This window comes from Piliocolobus tephrosceles, chromosome 18 (genome assembly GCF_002776525.5).
Source record: "Piliocolobus tephrosceles isolate RC106 chromosome 18, ASM277652v3, whole genome shotgun sequence".
Classification (NCBI taxonomy): Eukaryota; Metazoa; Chordata; class Mammalia; order Primates; family Cercopithecidae; genus Piliocolobus; species Piliocolobus tephrosceles.
In genome coordinates this window covers 61,428,438-61,436,451 of record NC_045451.1, presented here as the reverse complement: position 1 = coordinate 61,436,451, position 8,014 = coordinate 61,428,438, and positions in this window count along the sequence as shown.

The window sequence follows — 8,014 nt, the reverse complement described above, 5'->3', positions numbered from 1 at the left end:
TAGTGGAGGCCAGGCACAGTGGATCACCTCTGTAATCCCAGTATTTTGGGAGGCTGAGGTGGGTGGATCACTTGAGGTCAGAAGTTCGAGACCAACCTGGGCAACATGGTGAAACCCTGTCTCTAGAAGAAAAATGCAAAAAAAAAAAAAAAAAAAAAAAAAATTGCCAAGCATGGTGGTGAGCGCCTATAGTCCAAGCTACCAGGGAGTCTGAGGTACAAGGATTACCTGAGCCTGGGAGGTTGAGGCTGCAGTGATCAATGATGGCACAACTGCACTCCAGCCTGGGCAACAGAGCAAGACCTTGTCTTCAAATAAATAAATAAATAATAAAACAAAACAAAAAAGCAAATGAAGGATGAACAGTCAATTGGAGGCAATTCACGGAAATTATTTTCTGAGTAGGTGGTTTTTGAGTCTGGAACATTTGCCAGATGAGTCATAGGCAGGGCAGGAGTGGGGACTAGAGCCAGAAACAGGTTGACAGAACTTGGCAATTGTCAATAGATTTGTTTTGTTAAAGCCAAGAGCAAGATAGCCAGAGCTGAGGCTGAGAGAGAATCAGGCCAGAACCGTGCCTGTCCTTCCCTCTATGCTGCACTAAGGGCTTTGGACTTTTTCTGTAACTGAGAAGTTTCAGGCTGTGGAGTCATAGAATTAGATATCCATGAACTTACTTCACAGGCGCGTGGAGGGGAGTTGGCTGTCAGATGGGATGCAGATACATATGGAAGGTGAGAGAAAAGAATAAATGAGGATTCTGACTTAAGCAAATGAAAAGAGGATGGGAATATTAACCAGAATACGGAATCCAGAAAGCAGTGGTTTTATGGGAAAGACATGATTAGAATTTTAGTTTTAAGTATATGAAATTCAAGTGTTTGGTGAACTTGCAAGTCGAAATTCCAGGGGAATTCTGGTCAGAATAGCGTTGCGAGTTCATGAGTTCATGCAGTGCACCCCCCTTTTCTGCCTGAAACTCACAACATGATGGGGAAAATACATTCAGAAAAACTGAAAAGACATTTCCATCTCAGAAGCAAGGCGACTCACGCCTGTAATCCCAGCACTTTGGGAGGCCGAGGTGGGCAGATCACGAGGTCAAGAGGTCGAGACCATCCTGGCTAACACGGTGAAACCCCGTCTCTACTAAAAATACAAAAAATTAGCCAGGCCTGGTGGCAGGTGCCTGTATTCCCAGCTACTTGGGAGACTGAGTCAGGAGAATGGTGTGAACCCGGGAGGTGGAGCTTGCAGTGAGCCGAGATCATGCCACTGCACTCCAGCCTGGGCGACAGAGTGAGACGCAGTCTCAAAAAAACAAAAAACAAAAAACAAAAAAAGCAAGGTGAACAGAGCATTGGGCTACATAAAGAAGAAAAAGACAAGCAAGACTGAAGCTGTGCCTGCTGGGCCCAGGTATGGAACTAGATCGACATGGAGTTGGTGTCCTGTGGGATGATAAGGACTAAAAGAACCCTAGGCAAGGCAGAAAGTAAATGAGCCAGGCTGACCCTTACTCCTGCATCAATGGAAACTGAGAAAAGCTTCAAGCTTCAACCACCTGCCACCCGGGTCTCCACCTATGTGATCTTCATACCTAGAGGGAGAGAAAGATGCAAACACAGCTCACACCCAGTACCTGGGCCAACACACTCTGGCTGGAGGGCTATTCCCTTTATAACCAGGGATAGGACGTGAAGCATCCACGGAAGACTTAGCTCTGGACACAAGGCCCAGGAGGCCTACAGGAAGGTTTGTGAAATGTACTAACAGGCAGTGATAAGCACAGAGAAGAAGAGGAAACAAACAAAAACTCTCACATTCAAAATAAACATGTGAACCAAATATCTCAAAACACGAAGAAAACTAAAGTATAAGGCATTAGTCGGCTACGGCCACAACAACACTGTGTAACAAAATTCAGAAGCTTCAACTGTTGTGACTGTTTACTCTCAGGAACATGGGGCTGCTGGCAGGCTGTCACTTTGCTGGGTTTGGCTGGACTCCAGGTTCTAGCAGCCAGCCTCTGGGCTGCAGGCCCCAGGCCCCAGGTTGGCTTCAATTCTGACCCATGTGTATCTGTCTCATCCCTCTGGGACCAAATGCTCCTAGGCCATGTGGTCTGCTTCACGTTTCTCATCCGGTGGCCCAGGCTCGGGGGACAGCAGTTGTTCATATTCCCCTCATGACAGATCATCAGAGAAGGGAGAGCCAACAGCAAGGCGTATTCCATGTTGCTCCAAATACGCCCATGAGATAGAAGAACACCAAGCTGTCTCCTCCTCTCTACTCTCACACAGTCACTCGGCGCTTGTGACACCAGCTATGTGGGGATTTTCCTCACACCCCAAGCAATCAATTCTTCAGCAGATCCTCCAGTGGACTCTAGCTAGGTGTCCTCTCATTCAATTCAATTCTGACGCTTTCCACTGAGATAGCATTAGATCCCACGGGTTGGGGACTCAGTCCCACAGGACTGCCCCGACTTCAGAAGCCAAATGCAAGCCCCAGACGTATCCAGTGCTTCTGACCTACCGGCTATAAATCAGGGTTCCTGTGCCCTCTTCCTCAGGTCTGATTAATTTGCTAGAGCTGCTCACAGAACTCAAGGAAACACTTCACTCACACTTGCCAGTTTCTTGTAAAGAATAGGACAAGGACGCAGATAAACAACCAGATGCAAGAGGTTCATAGGGCAAGGCATGTGAGAAGGAGCTGGGAGCTTCCATGCCCTCTCCAGGGCACTGCTCTGCAGGAACCTCCAAAAATGTTCCGTTATCTGGAACCTCCCCCATCACCCATCCCCAAACCACCCCCTTTTTGGGTTTTTATGGCACAATTGCCGAAATCATTGGCCACTGGTCATCAACTTAACCTTCAGCCCCTCTCCCCAGAGATTGGGAGTAGGGCTCAATGTCCCAACCCTCTAATCCTGTCTTGTTCTTTCTGGTGACCAGCCCCTATCCTGAAGCTACCTAGAGGCCCCCAGCCAACAGTCATCTCATTCACATACAAAACATACGCTTAGCACTCCAGAGATTCCGGGGATTTTAGGAGCTGTATGCTAGGAAACAGGATGAAGACCGAATGCATATTTCACAGTATCATGATGGCCAAAGCAAGTAATATGGACAAGCCCAAAGCCGAGAGGCAGGAAATGACTCCACCCAGCATGAGCCAAAATAAAGGTGTGAAAATGTACAGTCATTGGAGCTTAGTGAAGGGAGTATGTTTTAAGAAAGGCATTGGCCGGGCACGGTGGCTCAAGCCTGTAATCCCAGCACTTTGGGAGGCCGAGACGGGCGGATCACGAGGTCAGGAGATCGAGACCATCCTGGCTAACACGGTGAAACCCCGTCTCTACTAAAAAATACAAAAAACTAGCCGGGCGAGGTGGCGGGCGCCTGTAGTCCCAGCTACTGGGGGGCTGAGGCAGGAGAATGGCGTAAACCCAGGAGGCGGGGCTTGCAGTGAGCTGAGATCCGACAATTGCACTCCAGCCTGGGCGGCAGAGCGAGACTCAGTCTCAAAAAAAAAAAAAAAAAAAAGAAAGAAAGGCATCCTTAGGAGCCTTTGTCATTGTGAGATCATCATAGAGTGTACTTACACAATTCTAGATGGTATAGCCTACTCCACACCCAGGCTATATGGTATAGCTATGGTTCCCAGGTTACAAACCTGCACAGCATGTTCCTGTACTGAATACTGTAGGCAACTATAACACAGTGGTATTTGTATCTAAATATATCTAAACATAGAAAAAAGTTAAAATATATAGAAGTACATATTTTTATACTTTTATACAATGTAAAAGATTGTTTTAAATGGTACACCTGAATAGGTTACTTAGCATGAATAAAGCTTGCAGGACTGGAAGTGGCTCTGGGTGAGTCACTGAGTGAGCGGTGAGTCAATGTGAAAGCCTAGGACATTACCGCATATTCCTGTAGACTTTATAAATACTGTCTGCTTAGGCTACACTAAATTTATTTAAAATTTTTGTCTTTCTTCATAATAATAAGTTAACCTTAGTTTACTATAACTGTTTATAAAACTTTTTAATTGTTTTTAAGTTTTTGACTCTTGTAAATCACTTGGCTTAAAACATAAATATTGTACAGCGGTACACAAATATTTTCTTTCTTTATATCCCTATTCTATAAGCCTTTTTATATTTTTAAATTTTTATTTTGTTTACTTTTTAAACTTTTTTGTTAAAAACAAAGACATACACACAGTCACTCAACACTTTTGACACCAGCTGTCAAGAGTGTAGCCTAGGCCTTTACAGGGCCGGGATCATCAGTATCGTCTTCCATCTCCACATCTTGTCCCACTGGAAGGTCTGATTCATCTCAGACTTTTCTTCAGCAACAATACATGTCAGAAGCTAAATTTGTTCTGAGGTAATAACTGGCAACTTAAAATTCTATACTTTGAGAAGTGGAGACAGCAAACATCTAGCTTTTTTGCTTCTCTAGTGGGAGGAAGCACCTGCCTCTCATCAATACTCCTGTGATGGGACGTTACTAAAACATAGTATGGGGATTCAGATGGGAGACATGTCAAAGAAGCGAAGAGGGGTCTGTTTGCCCAGTGCAGTAAAGCCAGATATTCACGCTGAGGCTGTGCAGCGGTGGAAGGAAAGGCATTTATTTGCAGGGCTCTAAGCACGGAGGACCAAGCAGCTAATGCTCAAATCCTGACATTCCTGATGGCTCGGAGGTCAGAGTTTTTAAAGGCAGGGGTAAATTTCAGGAAAACAGTAATTACAGACAAAATCATACATCAGTACATGAAGGCTACATATTGGTTTTGGCTTGAAAGGGCAGGATATCTTGAGGTGGGGCCTTACAGGTCATAGATTCAAAGAGAGGAGACATTTTATGTAAAAATTTAGGGTCAGCAGAAAAGAATGTTAGCTCTGGCTAATGGGTGTGACTATCTCTAAGCCTCTCAGGAAAAATTTAGAACAAAGAACGGTCGTTAGAGTTCAGTCCTCAGTTTCCCCTTATCTGAGGTCTCTGTGCCAGCAGATCCATTTGGTGGGGGTCTGGGTTTCTGTAAACAGCTCAGGGACATATGTTAAGATAAAATGTTATCTTTAGTTTCCATAGGGGAACCAACCATATCCTGACTCCAACTTCCTTGGCTATTGTTTTAGGCTACTATTACCTTCTTGCTTATCAAGTTGTTTACTTCTCAAGGCTAGCTAGGTGCCTGGAATTTCCCTTCAAGGAACTCAAGATTTGCCTTTATTTCCAGGTTTGGGGGCCGCGATCCCCTAAAAACGGGGATCCCTGCTCCGTCTCATATACTCCAAAACAAAAACAAATATCTACGGCAATCCTTTGCTCCATCAACAAAAAAGTAAGAAAATTTACTCATCCGTATAAGTTGGTGTTCATCTAAAACAAAACAAAATCCTAGAGCAACACAGCAAAACCAAAGAAATAAGGAAGAAAATAATAAAGGTAAGAGCAGAAATAGAGAAACAAAACAAAATAAAAATACTATAGAGGTGAGCAGGGCTGAAGGTGTTTCTTTGAAATGGCAAACCTCTAGCAGATGAGGTCAAATAATATCAGAAATAAGAAATATAAATACAGACACAGATGAGGTTTTAAAAAAAATCCTAAGTGGGTACTGTGAACTTCACGACAGTAAATTTGAAAAACTGGATGAAGGGGCATGGTTTTGAAATATCTAGTTAGCAATTGGACATTTGTGTCTGGAGCTCGGAAAAGTCCAGACAGGAGACAAAGGTGACCAGAAACGGACAGTTATTCATTCAGTTCTACGAGGCAGAAGTGATGGCAGGGTACGTGGGAGTGTCATTATTTTGAAACTAGGCAGATAACGAAAAGCCAGGAATGAAAACCCCAAATAAATAATCACAGAGTTCGTGGAGAAATCAGAGAAACGCGATGACCCCTAACAGAGGGAGGGGAGAGAAGAAGTTGAGTGGTCCACAGAGAGACATTAAATGAGGCAAGGAAGGAGTGCAAAGTGCCTGCGGGACTGGGCGTTTCTACGGCCACCAATGTCCTTCGGTAGAGCAGGGTCAGCGCCACCGTGTGGCAGCAGACGCATGGCCGAGGTCTGAGGTGGGGTCAGGAGGTCTGGAAGTGCACACTGCCAGTGTAGACTACTACAGGAGCTAGGCGCGGACGAACAGGAAAGAGGGTAGGCAGTAAGAGAAGAATCTCCAGGGAAAGAGAGGGGTTCAATAATAGATGGCGAAGGCGTGTGAGCACGGAGAGGCGGGGGGTTGAGCAGAGAGCTGGAGGGGAGCCCTGAATGGCAGACAAATGCCTCTTCCTATGAAAATAAGGGGAACTGGTGAGGCCAGGAGCTGAGAGAGATCTTTGCAGAGAGAGTGGAATAGAGGCAGAGTGCAGGAACTCGCAGGGATTCCTGCTAGATAACTTCTGTTTTCTTCTTCTTCTTCTGTGTGTGTGTGTGTGTGTGTGTGTGTGATGGAGTCTCGCGCTGTCTCCCAGTCTGGAGTGCAGTGGCGCGATCTCGGCTCACTGCAACCTCCGCCTCCTGAGTTCAAGCGATTCTCCTGCCTCAGCCTCCCGAGTAGCGGGGATTACAGGCGCCCCTCACCATGCCCGGCAAATTTTCGTATTTTTAGTAGAGACGGGGTTTCACCATGTTGGCCAGGCTGTTCTCAAACTCCTAACCTCAGGTGATCCGCCAACCTCAGCCACCGTGCCCAGCGGATAACTTCTGCTTTCGCAGGGGAAGAAATGAGATCATTTGTGGAGAGTATGAGGGTGGGGTCGAGCAGGGCCCTCCATAATTCTGGAACACACTCTGGGCTGCCCATTGCCCCGGCAACCACTCCTAGACCAGGATTATTGAAGTACTGTTAGACCCCAGCTCACTCTGGAGGCTGCAGAGCTAGCTATGATCTGTGCTGGACTAAAACCTGGGTTCTGGCTTCTGGGTACATTCCTTACAGCTCCTTAAAATCTAGGAATCTGAAGTTTTAGAAATATTTCATTAGCAGAGTCGGGCACGGTGGCTCATGCCTATAATCCCAGCACTTTGGGAGGCAAAGGCGGGCAGATCGCTTGAGCCCAGGAGTTCGAGACCAACCTGGCCAGCATGGTGAAACCCCGTCTCTACTAAAAATACAAAAATTAGCCAGGTGTGGTGGCAGGAGCCTGTAATCCCAGCTACTTGGGGGGCTGAGGCAGGAGAATCGCTTGAACCCGGGAGGCAAAAGTTGCAGTGAGCTGAAACCACACCACTGCACTTCAGCCTGGGCAACAGAGTGAGACTCTGTCTCAAAAAACAAAACAACAACAACAAAACAACAAAAAAAATCCATCAGCCACACTTTCTCCATAAGAGATATTAAGTAGAATGTACAAATGATCTTTCAGCTATCTGTATTTTCCTGTTCCTGCAATTTATAAATCATAAGTTTAATTATAAAATTTACATTCATTCTTTTCAGTCTCAAGTTTTTCATTCTTCTGGATAGTATATAAAAATGCAATTATTAGAAAATTACATTCAATTTGAAATGGACTTGTTCCGGACATAATAGTAATCTTAATGGAGCCTTATTCTTGGCTACTATGGCTTTAGAAAAGGTGTGGGACCCATTTGGGCTGCAGCTTCCATTATATGGAATACTAAATATAGTTATCATTCTTCACTATCCAGAGTGGATTGGTTCCAGGACACCACCTTATCATGGATACCAAAATCCATGATGCTCAAGTCTGTTATATAAAATGGTTTAGTAAAGTAGCCTCCTGTATGCTTCATTTATATTTATTTATTTTTATTTGAGACAGGGTCTTGTTCTGTTACCCTGGCTGGAGTGCAGTGGCGCAATGTTGGCTCTACTACAACCTCACCTTCTGGGCTCAAGCGATCCTCCTGCCTCAGCCTCATGAGTAATTGGACTACAGGTGCACACTGTATACTTTAAATCATCTCTAGATTACTTATAATTCCTTATATAATGTAAATGCTATGTAAATAGTTA